The sequence below is a fragment of the Triturus cristatus genome, chromosome 10, assembly GCF_964204655.1.
Source record: "Triturus cristatus chromosome 10, aTriCri1.1, whole genome shotgun sequence".
Classification (NCBI taxonomy): domain Eukaryota; kingdom Metazoa; phylum Chordata; class Amphibia; order Caudata; family Salamandridae; genus Triturus; species Triturus cristatus.
The window spans coordinates 916,206,054-916,223,186 of record NC_140593.1 but is presented as its reverse complement, the minus strand read 5'-3'; positions in this window follow the sequence as shown (position 1 = coordinate 916,223,186).

Sequence of the window (17,133 nt, the reverse complement as noted above, 5' to 3'; positions counted from 1 at the left end):
ACTCCATGTGGAAACGCCTCTTGGCCGCGATGCTGATGGTGGGGAGGAAGACCAGGCTGCTGATAGTCAGAAGCAGGACTTTAGCTACGATGGAGCCCATTGCAAATCCGGAAGGGAGTCAGCGACCAACTTACTGCACTGCTGCAGGGCGTGTGGAGAGGGGCACGCGCCACACTTGGGCTTTAACATGTCAAACCACAGCAGTGGCCATGCCACACAAGTACGTACGACAGATGGCACCCCATGCCCATGGACTTCTAGGTGGAGTGCGTAGGCACCAGCAGTTTGTGATCTGCAACCTTATGGCAACCATCCCGTTTTATCACTTTTCATTCCAATACCTATACATAAATGTCACTATATAGCTGGCAGGATAGTCCAATCCAATCCAAACAGCTTTATTCGACAGATTAAGTAATAAAAGCGCTTACAAAATACAGATAAATAGTAGTTAAATAAAAGCTCTGCGACAGTGTGATACATGGCCTGGATGGAAAGACACACAATGGTAACCTTTAGGTTGATAAAATATATACAAATATCTTAAAAATTGATAAAATCTCATAAAATAGGACATAGTGTTAAACTATTCAGTCTGACATCTTCTATGGTAACTCGATTAGATACAGTCAATCACTCCCTCACTTATCATGGGCTAGGCGTAGGGAATTAGATCTTATTGCCCATGACCACCATAAATATTTTGCCATCTCTATGACAATCGTTACTGATAGATCAGAACGCAAGATTATTTCAACATTGCTAGCCCTTCTTGTCCCTAGAAGCTTACAAATTGGTATCAGCCAAACGCTACGTGGGGCATCATATCCAGTAGGTGCAAACAGTAAATGAGCCAGTGATTCTATACTAGACTTACATACGGGGCACAAACCAACACTGGGTTTGTTCCATCTAGCAGTAAATGCTCTTAGTGGCAGTGTGCCTACCCTGAACTGGAATTACAGTCTCCGGTCAAGCGGTTTTGTAATTTGATCCCAGTATGACTCCAACTTCGGGATAACTGTACATTCCAGAAAAAGGCCAGTTAGGGAGGATGACTCACTGGTTCTAGGTGTATTATAGTGGACCCATTCCCAATATTTGTCTTTCAGAATCCTCTTTGTGGGGAATTTAGAATTTATTGGGTCCTTCCACAGTGAAATCATGCCAATACTAGATAGAGTGTCTCGACCCGCACCTAGCCGTATTATGCTGTGGGAAGTGTCGGCCCTTATTATGTCTTGGAACCCTGCCGCGTATCCTGCAAGTTCTGGTGTATCCAGAGTCTCTGCCAGTACATGAGGGGACTCAGTTTAGCTATGGCTGCGATGGGTTTCCTCCCAAGGTCGTACAATAATGGACACATTGGGGTACTTTGTGGTAACCTAGTGATTTTCCTCAGGAACCTATTTTATGAAGATGTAAGCGTGGGTAGGTTCTCGCACCCCAAAGTTCTGATCCATAGAGGGCTGAGCTGATAACTTCCATGTTAAAAATCTCGAATGCCGGGCTAATGGGCTTTGTGTATGTGGTGGTATGTTCCGTATGTAGTACCCCCAACAATTGTCTATGTTTAAGGGATGCCAAGTCAATCTGATGGTTCCATTTTAGATTATCCTAAATGTTAACCCCTAGATAAGTGAACTGTTTAACTTGTTCTAGCGGCCTATTGTTCATTTGGATGCCCCCCTTATGGGCCCTATACATGTTAAAGGCAAATAATTTTGTTTTTGACACACTGACCTCCAAGCCACGCTGCAAGCAGAACTCCTCAAAGATTTTTAGGGCTCTCTGGAGTCCGCTTGGGGTCTTGGAAATGCTCAATGTGTCGTCCACAAACATTAGTATGGGGAATTTTTTGCCTGCTAGTGTTGGGGCATCTGTGGGGGTAGAGCTCATACAGTTCACTATTCCATTGATGTATAATGAGAATAGTGTTGGTGCCATCACACATCCTTGGCACACACCTCTTTCTATAGGGAACGATTCAGTGACTTCACCCTGTTTGCCCCATCTAATTTTAGCATTGTTGTCCTCGTGAAGTCTAATGATGAATGTCAATAATTCAGGTGGCATCCCTAATTCTTGTAAAGTATCCCATAGTTTGGCACGAGGTACGAGGTCGAATGTCGAATTAAGGTAAACAAAAGCGGCGTATAAATTACCCTTGCCCAGAGTCACCATCTTCCAATAGAGCAAGACAAACCTAAACACCTGATCAATGGTGCTCGTAAAAGCCCAAAACCCTGCTTACAGTGGGGATAAAACCTTAAACTCATCAATCCATTCTTGTACTTTATTGAGCACCAATCTCCCAATTACCTTTTGCATACAGTCAATTAAACTGATTGGCCTGTAGTTCCCTGGGCATGACTTGTCCCCTTTCTTATAAACAGGTATGATTTCTGCTCCTTTCCAGGATTCTGGAACTGGGGCTTCCTGGGTGATGGCATTAGTCAACAGGAGGATGTATCGGCACCATCTTTCCTTATCATAGAGAAAGACATCCCCAGGTATACCATCTGGCCCAGGTGCCTTTCCTGCCATTATCAATTTAAGTGTCATTTCTGCCTCAGCCCTACTAAAAGCCATGCCCTGATAAAATATTCTGGTGATATCATCCTCTTCTTCAGCTGCTTTTAAGGCTTATTGGGGTTTTAAATGGTTCACCCAATCCTTCTGTGCTACATGGTTTTGGGCCTGCTGGGCCTGTCCTCCTCTATCCCATTTATATACATTCCAAAACTGTTTGGAATTTTTCATGGCACAAGCCTCCCTTTATGGCTTCCATCTTTTATCATCCCATTTTTTCTTGGCTTTTGTCTGGGTACCCCTATAGGTAGACCTAGCTCCTTGAACTGCTACAGGGTTGCCATCCTTTGTTAAACCAGTGCCCGACTTTCTGATTTGGGGCCTTTTTGTTTCTGCCCTGTTTTAAAAAGTGAGTACGCAGATGTGCGAAAAATGTATTGTGGATGCTTGTTGATTGGTCTAGGGCCGAGAAAATTGGCTACACTGTCCTCTAGCTCATTTATAGTGCTATCCAAACCCTTGTTGATGCTATCAAGCAGTTCAGGCGTTTCTGTTATTTTTACCCATTTAAGAAGTCTCATGTCATTAGATGGGATAATGTCACTTGGGGAATAATCATTTCCTAATTGGGTATGTGCGTTGTGCCTACTTAGTTCCATGGTCACACACAAGGGGTTATGGTCACTTTCCAGCCTATCTCTAACCAGCATGGCACTAAGGGGATGCCATAGTTTCAGGCTCATCAGCACATAGTCTATCCTGCTGGCACTGCAACCATTATTGAAAGTGTTAGCCCCAGATCTATCAGAGTGTGTGCGTCTGTTTATGGCCCGCAGGCCCTTTTCCATGCAGATAGCATTTAATTTAATGACCACATCAGACCACTTCCTTGTAGGGTCTCGCTCCAACTTCGGAATACCCCACTTATTATCTTCTTCGTCTGCGAGGTAAACTTCCTCCTTGGTTAGGGGCTCATAGTCGTGTTAAAATTCCCCGAAACTATGATATTCGAGACCTCCTGTTGTGAATCAAGGAGAGCTGCCAAAACTCCTGACTTCTTCCCTCTAGTAACTCTAACGTAGACATTATAAATGTCTATGTTCCAATGTTCACTCATTTTCAGTCTAACTGCCTGGATATCGTGACTCTGCATTGGGAGTACCTGTATGTTCAACTCTAGAGCTTGTCGCACCCAAATCGGGCTCATGGATTCCCTTCCTCATGGACCATCACCTCCCCAGGGCTAATTAAAAATATAGGGGGCCTCGCGGACCTCCTTGTTCCTTAGGGAGCACCAATTTCCCAGGGCTAATCTCAATAATAATGGAGCCACACGGACCCCCCTGCCCCATGGACCGCCACCTCCATGGGGTTAATTTCAATAGTATGAGAGGGCCTCACCGACCCTCTGCTCTGAGGACCGCCACCTCCCTGGGGCATACTGTTTAATAAGTAATGTGAGGGAGGCTGTAGGGCCTTTCCCACCACACAGGGGACCGCTCCCTCACCAGGGCACAAACACATTAATGAAGGGTGTCTGTTGCAAATCTCAGGCCCCAGGGACCACCACCTCCCTTGGGCAAAATTGAATATTGGAGGGGGGCAGCATGGCCTCCTTCCTGGAGCCTTTGATGGCCCTGGGGACCACCACCCCCCAGGGTCAGCTCCAGCATTGTGCCGGGGTGTTCACCCCAGGACATTGCAGTCTGCTATACAACCACACACTCACCCATACAGCCACTCTCATATTCACTCACTCACACATACAGTCTCTCATATACTCCAAAACTCACCTATACTGCCTTTCATATATGCAGTTACTCACCCATAAAGCACTGACACATCCATTCACTCACCGACACAGCCATACATACACTCACTCACCCATACAGCCCCGTACACACATACTCACTAACCCATAGAGCCACTGACTCATCCACGCACTCATCCATACAGGCAGTCACATACCCCCTCACCCACCCACACAGACATTGAGACACCTATACATGTACTCAGACAACCAATCGCTCATCTTTACAGACACTCATGTACTCACCCACACACCTATACAACCACTTAGACACTAACTGACAAACAGATAGAGACATTCACACAACAAGTCACTCACCCATACTTTCACTGAGACACTTAATTATTCACTTATACAGTTACTCGCACACACACTAAATCATCCAATCAGGCACTTATACGCCCACTGAATCACCAATACACCTTGGTAGAAATATTTAACACTCAAACCTTTTAAAACACTCAAGTCACTGGATGATGTCATCAGTGATGTAATTTGAGAATTCATCAGTGATATCATCATTGATGTCACTGACCATGACATAAGTGATGTAATATGTGAGGTCATAAGCAGTACATTACAGGGGCATGAGTTATAGTTAGCTTAGCTATCTATAACTGCTGAATTTCTCTGGTTTTGTATAAATGGAACCTGAGCCTAACTTTACCATCTAGATAGATAGATAGATAGATAGATAGATAGATAGATAGATAGATAGATAGATAGATAGATAGATAGATAGATAGATAGATAGATAGATAGATAGATAGATAGATAGATAGATAGATAGATAGATAGATAGATAGATAGATAGAACACTTTCATATGTGTAATTTGCTTTGATTTAGTAACCATTTTTCATTTCCTTAAGTAAGTGTTGTGCCTAGAGAGCATGTGCATATTTGTCTATAAACCAAATGCATTAATTTGCATTTAGGACCATTTCTTCTCCTTCTTTAAGTGTTTTAAAGTGCATGTATGTGACTATTTTTACAAAGCATAAAGAGTTGACAATATGATGTGTGACTGGGACAATGAATATTTAAAAGCTTAGAGTAAGTAATTTGACATGGACACATTGACTTAAACTGTTGTGTACTCATGGTCAATGGGGGCACTTATTGTATTGAAATTCTAATGATCCATCCCCCATGAGACCTTACCTGCATCTAACTCCATTTTGTATGTGCTGTAATGCATAGTCTTGCTGAAATCTTCCGTATATGTTTTTGGCAGTAGTATTTCCCAAAGCCCTGAAAAGAAGCAATAGTAATTGTATTTACTAAGCCTGGGGCACCACTGAGAGATATTGAAAACTACTGTCCCATACATCTGCTAAGTGGTTTGAAAAGGTAATTATTGCTCATCTCACTAACTTTGCATCTTGCTAAAACATTCTCTCAGAACAGCAGTTCAGTAAATTATCAAATGCCCAGAGTGCTGGGTATTAGAAAGCATGGGTTTGACATCAACAAATCAACTGGATTAGTCCTTCTGGATACCACCAAAGCATTTGTCTGAGTATGGCACACAAAACTGAGCTACAAGCTCATTATGCTCCAGTTTCTAAGCTATGTGATAAATCTGCTCACTAGATACCTGACAGAATGCACCTTTCCCATATCTGTAAGAGAGGAATGCTTAACAATGCACTCCAACTTACTGTATTGTTGGAAAACATTGTTTTTTGGAAGATTCTCAAAGGGGAAGGCCCCCCTCCCCTGTGAACTCCTTCCCATTTGCAAATGGGTTGCCACCTCCTTTGAGGCGTGAGTAAAATATTATAATTTTGCAATTGCATTTCGGTCACAAAACATTAATACGGACCACAAGGAATCCCCATTTGGAGGTAGCTCTCTAAATACACTCCTTCCAAATTGCAATTCTTTAGGATTTTCTAAACCCATTTAGCAAATCAGTAACTAATGTGTGACAATGTGTCACAGATCAAGAAAACAAAACTGCAACTAAGTAAGTCATGGAGAATATGGAGTGTTGAGACTCAGGTTTCGATTGGTATCCAAAACCACAGCTGTCAGATTGAATCTGACAGTCAGTAAAGTACAAATCGGTATCTATTGGGACTGGGAGCATACTATGGGAATCTGTTTGTGTCAACATCATAGTTCTACAAAAGGTAGTGACCCAGGCCATGAAAACATTGAGTTTCTCACCAGGATCCCCAGGCAACTATACCTGCTTCTCTATTGATAGCAATTGTAGGGGCATATTATCAAGACAGGTGATAAAATTATCGCCGCTTTTGCAGCAGAAAACTGCAGCTAAAACGGCGATAATGGGCTTGATAATATGCTCTATGGAATTCCAATTGAAGCCCATGTTAGATGTGAAGGACATCTAACCTGAGCTTCAATTGGAATTCCATAGAGAATATTATAAAGCCCATTATCGCCGTTTTAGCGGCAGTTTTCTGCCACCAAAGCGGCGATAATTTTATCGCCTGTCTTGATAATATGCCCCTTAGTCTTCATCCCATGCTTGCTGGTTCACAAAGATGAAATAGATGCAGGCTCAAGGGCACAAATCGCTAAGATGTTCCATTGTCCTGTGGAACAAATCAATGGTTTCAGAGATAAAGCGAGTTCAGGTGAGCTGCGCTGGGCTTCACACGCAAGGCCAGAAGCATACATCCTGAATTATTTTCTCATTAGGCCTTGTTTTAGGTAATAATCCATTATTCTGTTAAAATCAAAAACTGAATGATTTTAATGTTTGCCTAAACACGCTTGCATAGTTCAGTATCTTGTTTAAACATTGACATTTGTGGAACTTAAATGCCAAAAGCATGTTGATTTCCCGAGGGGTTCTGGTGCGATTCATTTCAGGTCTTTAGCGATATGTGTTTTTCTTCAACTTGTATATGGCTGATCCATCACAAAGTGAAAACAATTCTCCCGTTTGCAGAAACAGACAGTGTGCAAATAGCGGTGGGTGCCATCTGGAGCTTGCCATCTACAAACAATGCTACTGAAAGCAAAGGATTTTGATTGGCAACCCAGATACAATGTTTTTCTGAGCCCTTTGCAAAATGAAATTTTGCTTTTTTTACAAACTCTTATTGATGCCTACACGTGGGTAACTTTTGCATACATCAACATTATTCACGTTAGGACATGGTGAAGTGAAACTAAGCAGTGCATGTAGCTGATAAAAAATATATATTATTAACTCAAAACATACAATGATATCTCATGGAAAATAACCAGATATAGTCACAACATAACATACAGGTTACAATCTGAGTAATTGAAAATACAATTTACCTTCTTTAATAACCCCCACCCCCAAATGTCACAGCAAGCCCGACATAGAGCCATGTTTCAATCTTGTGAATACAAAAGTTCTTTAGTGATAATAAAGAAAGTGGGTGGCTATTTTGCTGGATAATAAGTACATAATCTCCGCTGTTTTGCTGGTCACAGGCTGAATGGCAGTGATGGTGTACAATTTGACTGGTGGCCTGATAACTAGTTTGAAATAGGGCTTTATTTAACCAGGCAGGAAGATAAAAGGATTCCAGGCAATGGAAGAGAGGTGGCTGTCTTGTAATGTTGATGCAGCAAGTGTGAGCCATTTGAAAGGAAGAGCACACACAAATGTACAATAGCCAGTAAAAAGGTAAGAGCATGAATTAAGTTAAGTTGTATACAGATGAAAAAAAAGTATGCTTTTGAAAAAACATTGGAAATGGCACAAAGATAATATGGACTGCAGTCTAGGAGTATTTAGCTGTCTGCAAAAAATTATAAACATGGTTTTAAAGCATGTTACATAAATGTTTTATTCACTCATGAACATACACTGCTTTTGTAATGTTCATGACCCTCCTTTTGATGATTTTTGAAGGCTGGGTTCTTTTTGGGCTTCCTATGGAAGTCCTTGTGCAAGTTTCAGACTTCCTATTAAGGGACGTTCTGCTTGCTTAGTCTGCCAAACCCGGCAACACAGCAGCAATCAGCAAGCAGCAGCAAACAGGGAGTGCAAATAGATAGGTGTTATCTGGGCTCCAGAGGGAGGGACACATACAGCAGGCAATAGGTGCTTGGGAACACAGTGCTCTGAAGACTTACAGTCGGTAAATTGAGTGAGAGACATTAATGGGGACGTGAAAGCAAGAAACAGTTAAGTAATGCATCTGGTTAATTCACAGGAGGAGTTTACTCTTCTGTTTGTGAATAAACATAATTTGTCACACCATTCACCCAGTAGAGTGAGTTTGATGCATAGATGATTATTAGTCCCATGTCGTGAGTGGCCCCTTAAGGTACACTAACATTATAGTAACCAGCACATTGTATCTTTTAAATGGTAGATTCGATTTTAACATTTCAAGCAGTGTTTTAGGTGAGTAAGGTCTTGTCTCTACTGAGCCCTCATTTCTGTCCTTGATAGAGCTGTCTCCGCAATAGAAATCTGTAAGCAAACAAAAGAAATCCAAGTGACAGGCTTGGAGGATGTCCCTGACTAAAGGCATTGCAGAGGGAGCTAGAGAAGAAAGGAGTAGAACCAGTAGGAGGAGGACAATGACAAGTAGGTAAATAAAGGTCAGAAGGTTGACAACCAAAATGGCTATGACAGCAACAGCCATGAGGACCAGGACAAGTAGAACAAGCACAAGGACACTTAATCTATGAGGACCTGGGTTACCAATGCCAGAAGGGGCCAGGAACAAACAGACGACGAGGAAGAGACAAGGGAAAACAGGACTTGGGGACCTTGGAATGAAGGATCAGGAGGATGTGGAACAGGAGGATCTGTACTCAGTGGGCAAGGTCATGAAGGAACAGAGGGACCACGGTTGAATATACAGAAGAACCTGGCCTATTATGACAGGAAGGACTAGGAGCACCTGAGAGCACTGATCAGGGCCAGTTAGAGGAGAACAAGCAGGGACAGGAGTAGCAAATACAGAGGACCAGTAACAGAGGCCAAAAGACAGTAGAACCAGAGACAGGAGGGCCGAGGTCACATAGATAAGATCAAGAAGGAACAAGAGATAGAAGCAAATGGACTAGGACTGGGACTATGAAGGACCAGGGCTATCAGGACCTGGAGACTCTAGACTAGAATCGCATGGGGGTATATAATGGATCAGGAAGTCTAGGCCCAGTGGGACCAGGATCTGAATGTCCCTGAGAGTCAGCCTCGGGGGAATCCTAAACCAGGGTGACAAGGACTACATGAACCAGGGTGACACACAACATACAAACTAGGATTATCAGTGCCAGAGAGATGAGGAGGTCTAAACTAAAGAGGACCACACCTAGGAAGACCATAATAGATTAAACGAGGGTTAGATGGACAAGGCAAACCTGGAGACCAGGAGGACTAATAGGATTAGGATGGGGCAGGGGGACCAGGGACCAGGACAGTTAGGGAAACCAATGCCAGTGGACCAGCACTCAAATACTTAATACACAAGGAGTAGAAAAAGGAGTGCCAGAACTAAGACCACAACTACATGTAACAGGGGAACCAGGAGCAGAAGGATTACCAGGGGAATAGGTAAACCATTGGACCAGGAACAGGAGGACTGATGGATGAGAAGTAGTGTGAGTAGGATGAAAAGGTCCAGGACCGGGAGCCTTTGAAACAAGGAGTCCCAAGATACAATGAATAGATGCAGGAGCACATGGAAATGATGATCCAACAGACCAGGAAATATAGGGGAAGGAGCTTCAAGGGCTAGCATAAACAGATATCAAGGAACATCAGAACTAGGAAAGGCTAGGATGATCTGCACGGGGCTAACAAGTTATTGCACAACCATGAGGGCAAAAAACAGGAGGACTGGGGACAGGAGGATCAGGGCCAGATTGAAGAGGATTACAAAAATCAGGGCCTGGAGGTCAATGGCCAGCAATACTAGGAAATCAAGATAAGCAGGGCAGGGCGTAGGAAGGCCAATGGGACCAGCACTAAGAGCACCCAGAAGACCAGAGCAAGGAGAACTAGGTGAACTAAAAGGATCATGATCTGGAAGACCAGAAATTGGTCTAGAAGGGCCTTGAAGAGAAGGACCAATGGTACTAGGGATCAGATTCCCAAGTAGGGCAGAACAAGCAGAATGGAAAGTGGTGGCCAGGAGGACCAGGACCAAAATAACCAGGCTTAGGAGGACCCGAACAAAGGATAAAGAGGACCAGGATCAATGGTTGCAGTACCAATCAGATTGTTTATGATAACAAGTACAAGAAGACAAGAAGGACTAGAATGACTAGGACCAAGGAGATCAAGTTACAATGTTTGGATAACCAGGGCCATGAGATCTAGGCCCAGGAGAAACCAAACTACAAGGATCAGGCCAAGATGATCATGGCCAATGGGCGCATGATTTTTAGAAGGACAAATGCTATGAAAAATAAGAAAAGTACAACCATGACCAAGAGTGTCAGTGAGGTGAGACCACAGTTACAGGCAACCAGAGCTAGAAGGAATATTTCCACAAGGACCAGGAAACAAAGGACTAGGGGGACCAAGAATATTGTGGCAGAGAGGGACAAGACCTTAAATACAAGGACCAGGAGGACCAGGGTCAGGAGAAAAATGAGGATCAGAAACCGGGATATTAGGAACGGGATGACACAAGTCTGGAGGTCCAGGCTACAGGGCTAGAAACAATATGGTCAGGAAAATGAGGAACAGGATAGCCCAGCATTAGAAGACCAGAGTAAGGACAACCATGATTCACTGGTGTAGAAGCACAATTGCAAAGAGCAGGAGGATCAGGACCAGATCCTGGAACACTAGGAAGATTATGAGGGTTATGGCTAATATGAGCAGGGGACCAGAATAAGCAAGGAAGATGTGTGAGCCAGTACTAAGGATAACAGTAGGACCAGATCCAGGGCATCCAGGTTGAGAGCAAGGAGGATCAAAAGGATCAACACTAAGAGGACAAGGGACAGGCCTCAGAGTGCTAAGGAGACCATGACCCTAGGACTATGGACTAGAGAATTACAAAACCTGGAACTGGAGGTGGCAGGACTGGGGTGAGGAAGATCAGGAGGACCAGGACAGCGAGAGTGAGGAAGACAATTTGACTGGATGTGGATGACTGGGATCAAAATGATAAGGCTCAGAAGGACCCAAACACAACCAGGACCAAGAAGGACCAGACAATTGGATGCAGTGCTACAAAAAGGACCATGAGTACAAGGAATATGGCCAGGAGGACCAGGATGATCCAAACAAGAAACACAAGGGCTAAGAGGGCAAGACCTAAGAAGAAGCAAAAGGGGTACCAGCAGGACCAGGAGCTAATGTACTAGGAATACGATGAGCAGGGTAGGAGGGATCGTAATGACCAGATCAAGGGGATGAGTGTCAAGAGAATCAGGAAGGAAGAGCTGGTAAAAGTGGGCTTGGAAGGAGCAGGGTCATCAGGAGGAACAAAAACAAGGGGATTAGGCATACAAGGACTCAAACAAGAAGACCTGAAATCTAGTGTGCACAAAACCAGGAAGAGAACACAGACTGTGAGGACCAAGAGCAGGAAGACCAGTGCTAGGCAACCCTCACTGAAAGTAAGGAAGACTACAGTACAGGACCTGCAGAAGGGGGAGGATATTGCCAGGCGACCAATGCCAATAGGGCAAGATCTAAGAGGACCAGGGCAAGGAGGACCAGTAGGCCCATAAAATGAAGGAGAAAAGAAAGATCAAGTCACATAGACCCAGGAGTATCAAGGACCTGGCATACAAGGATAAGGAGGACCAGCAAAGGAGTAAAAGGAGGACTAGAACAAGGAGGGCCAGGATGACAGGGACGAAGCCGGGTGACTAAGAACAGGATGATCTGCACAAGAAGGAACAAGACTATGTCAGCACGTTAGTTCAGACCAGGATGACAAGGAGCATGAGGATGATGGCTAAGAGTATCACAACAAGTTGGAGGAAGACCAGGAGAACTAGTTAGGCCAAGGTCAGGTGGACTAGGACCATTAACTTTAAGTGCCAGGTTGGGAAAGATTAAGTGGACGAGAAGTGTCCAAGTAAGCAGGGACAGGGCTAGGAGGAAGAGAGGGACCACAACTAAGGGGACCAGGACATAAAGTACCTGAATTACCAAGTGGAGCAGGAAGGCCAGCAACTGGGATATCAGAACCAGAGTCTGAGGAGGATCAGGGGGATCAGGACAACCAGAGCCACAAGGACCAGTGGGACCAGAGCAGGACCAAAATGAACAGGTCTAGCCAAAGAGAACCTAATAAGGGGGAACCAGAACCAATGGATGCAGATCTAGATATGAACAGTGGGAAAGGAGAATCAGGATGACCCAAATCAAGGATATTAGGAATGCCAGATCAGGGAGAACTAAAACAACAGGGTTAGATGGAGAAGGACTCAGCAGACCATCAGGATCAGGGTGAAGGCCTGTAGTTACTGGACCAGGAGGCTCACGAGGGCTAATAAAAGGAAGGGCCATGATCAGGGCCAGGAAGACAAGAGTCAGGAGGGATTAGAACCATGAGTGCAGGATTCAGGAAATCAGTACCAGGGTGACCAGAACTAGTCAAACAAGGGACAGAATGAGGATCAGGAGGACCAAAACATTCCAGGAAAAAGAGGACTTGGAACAGGACCAGGAGGAGTGACAACACCAGATTGCACAGAAAGACTTAAAGGAGAAGGAAGAAGACTGGGATCTGGAGGATACCTATGTGATTCTTCGCCACATGTGGTAGGATATCCCTTTGGAAACAGTTCTTATTTATGCGCATTATGCTGGCAACCCCTGGAACCCAACACCTTTTGTAGCCCACATATAGGACAGGTAAGTATTTGCTGAAACATTAGAGCATTCAAAAGGAATTAAAACTCAGGACTGTTATACCCTGATGTCTGAGTGATGCAAAGTAGTCCAATTGTAGAATTATAAGGTTTGGGTGTAAGGGGAAAAGACCTAGCACTCCAACAAGAATCCACTATGTAAGTAACTAATTCTATAAGTGTACCTGCGGTGCTATCACACTAGGGAATACCACCCCGTTCCCTAAAAGGCTCAATCATTGATTGATTAAACTAATAACAATCTTCAACTCCCAACGCGTTCCTCAGGGCTTAAGTTCTTTTGGTCCAATGTTTCCTCCTTTTATTTCCAATCAGAGTCAAATTCCCTCCGAGTTCCTAATATTTCTGCCACTTTTCAATGCTGCCAAATAATCCCTCATACGATTTGTACAATCAACATCCAATTCCCACGTTGGCCAATTTGCTCAAAAATATATTCCAAGTAGGTACCCTGGAGTACCGGGACCTCTCAAACTTCTGCCACCCGAATACAGGTACATGTAGGCGAGGAAGTCGTTTGGGTTAATCCCTATTGCGACGAAACGCGTTGGGAGTGGAAGATTCTATTGAAGATTAAAGAAGAACAGAAGCCCGAATGAATATTGTCTTTTCTTGAATTTTTTCATTTAGTGTTTTAATTATTGCGTGTGCATCAACATTAGTTGTTAGTCCAATGTAGATCTAGTGGCAGAGTGACTGAAATGTGACAATGCCGACTTAAGGTGGAGGGTTAAAAAGGGGTGTGGTCTGTGAAAAATGATAGAAATTATTTGAGAAATTCAGATGGCTGAAGTCAGAAAAAAATGGTTAAAGGCTAACAACAAAGGGCTATGGCAATCATCAATGGGTTTCTCAGGATCTTAAGAAGGCATAGAGGAACAGAAGACGGGGAGGGAGGCTCCAGATAGATTGTCTGAGATGGCTTAAAAGTTATTCTGAGTCAAAAAGGTCTCTGATTCCCAGCTGTGATAGCACTGGGAACCAAGGCCAGAAGTGATAGATTTATCATCAGATTATTGGTCTATGAAAATATAAGAGCCAGATAAAAGATGGTAGAGATACTTATGTGGCAAAAGTGTTTGAAGGGCCAGAAAAGAGGCAATGAGTGTCAAGACTGGTAGAATAGTCTGTGTGACCCCCAGACCTTTGAGTGAGTAATGTTTGAAAATGTGCTTTTATGACTTAATTGCCGAATAAAGCTGATTGAATTGAGTGAGTCTAAGTGCATTGACCAGTGGGATGCATTTTGCATGACATGATAGAGAGTAGATACAGCTTCCCTATACGGTGGAAGTGTATTTACTGCATCCCTGTGGCGGGAGGGTGGAGACAAAGATATTGAATTGAGGTAGGATGGATGAAAGGCTACATACAGAAGTTCTGTGAGGTACTTGGTAGGACAGGGCTGCTGATTAGTTGTATCTGTGTGACAACATGGGGTAAATGTTAAGAGTGAAGGGTAGGTCAGACGTGTCTGTTGTTAAAGTTGACAATGTTTTTAAGCAAGACTACCCTTTTGTCTGTCGCAGATGATTACTCAGGCAGACTGAAGACAGCTGGGTGCTGAGATCTCTCACTTCTTTCTGTCCTTGTTTTGGATACTCTTGTTAGGAGCCAGTGCTAATACTACTTCTGTGAGAGCCCAATGGCTGTATCAGAGCTATAGCCAGAAAATGACAAAGAAAAGAAAATCACCCCAAGCAGTTCTGAAACATCAACATTGGATCCACATCCCTTGTCTGGAAAATTAGTATAAAAGTGGAACTGTGAAATGCTCGATTCATAGGTCACAAGAATGGCTGTATCAAAATGTCTCCAGTCTCTTATTTGTTACAATATTTTTGCTAAAGTGAATTTATAAAATATTCTGTGAGTTTCTTTTCTTCTGTGTCTTTAAAGCTTATATGTCTGTCTCTGATTTTGTTCACTGACACATCGCTGAAAAAAATATCGACTCCTATACTTAAACAGGGAAGTACGAAAATATTGACAAAAAAAATCGATGTAAAAATGTAGATGTATAAAATATCGACTTTTATATAAATATAAAATAAAATAATATATATTCAATATATTAAATATTAAATATAATATTAACAAAATAAAATAAATTTAATATGCAGTTTAATAAAATATAAAAAAGAAACGTATTAAAAAAAGAAACACACAAACATAATAATTTATACATATGTATTTACTTTAAAACAAATAATAAACTATTATTTTTAATTTATTTAAAAGTTTAAAAAACATAAAAAGTACAAATATATATTAATGATTTAAAATATAAAAAAACAAAAATCTATAATAAATTAAATGCAGCTCACAAGATCCCACTAACCTGAATCAGTTTGGCCTTCACGGGAACGAAGAGAATTTCCCCACACTCCCAGAAAACAGCTCCTCAATGAGACACTAACAAATGTCAATCAAGAACACTGTTCAAGGGGGGATAAGGGAAAGAGTAATAACCACTGACCATTCCTCTCTTCCCCCTGTAGGTAAAGCAGGTCACTCCAGCAGATGTGGCAGGAACTGCAGCACACTGAAAGGGAACCAGACTTAATTAAGAACCTTATAGCTCAAACTATCTGGGACAATTAGAATAGTTATAGTGCATGTCCTGTATAAACAGTGACTCCACTTACCAGTTACGTATATCCCAGGGCGTTGAAGAAAAAGTTGTAAAGTTGACAGCACTCTAAATCAAAGGGCAGGTAAATAATTTTTTACCAACGCGCGGTATTGTTCAAGGTCGATGCAGCGTAATCTGGGAGTAGACTCATTTGTACAAAATAAATTACTTGTCAGTAGGAAGGTGCAGTCCTAAGCATCCTAAGGATACAGGAGGCTTAGGGAAGAGCCAACACTCCAATAAACGCAAAAAAAGGGTGAAGGAGTGTGTACATAAAGGAGAGACTTGGTTGAGGCTCTGGGGTAGTAAGAACTGACTACAGTAAAAAAAGGGTGGCGGCAGACAACCGAGGACTGAATGGAATCTGCCCAAAATAAACACTCTTGGCTGGAAAAGGAGCCAGCATTACAGGGATTCAGTGTCAGCAGTCTGGAAACAATGTAGCAACAGTTTGCGGTGGGAAAACAATGTATACTACACATACCTATCCACGGGTCTGAACAAACATTAAAGAATCTGAAAGGGCAAAAAAAATCCATCACTATCAAAGAGAAGCTTATTGATATCCTAAAGTAATTGAAAGTCCTAATCACAAGGACGGATTCCCATCAGTCACCAATGGTGCCATGCTTCATCATCATTTGGGTCTCCTCCTAGTGTCACTGTAGTGACTCTAAGGGCTACGCCCTTTTCAAGGAAAGCGAAGTCACTCGCAATTGTTGGAATTAAGAACTGTTGATAATGTTCTTAACATGGTGCGGGTTATTAATTGACCTATAGATGTGAGCAACTACTAACTATGATGGGAGAAAATGCAGTGCAAAAAAAATGTACAAAAGTGAATTAAAATTGGGCAATGAGTGAAAAGACTTTAATTAATGCCTCTCAGTGCTCAAATCTAAAAACAGTGCAAAATAGACAGCTTTCAACAAATGACTGTCATGATGGTAAATTGGGTCGACATGTTTCAGCAATATGAGGAAAAAACGAATCCTCTGCCTTCTTCAGGACCTAAATGACGTTGCTACTGCATGGTGAAAAAATAATAATAATGAAACAACAAAGTGAATTTAACAGGTTGGAATCAATATAACCATATCACCTGGAATCCTAGGTGTGAACCAAATCCTATGCAGATGGCGTGATGCAAATAGCCACTGTAAAATAAAATAAATTAAGTCTTAAGACTATCCTAAGCTAAGCTTTCCAAATCAAGATTCTCAACATCATAAATCAACTATATACATTCTATTTCTGGCACTGATGTGTTTCATCATGATATACCTAATTACCAAATAATAAACAAGCATTACATGCTTACCCGTAATGCATGGGGATCAAAC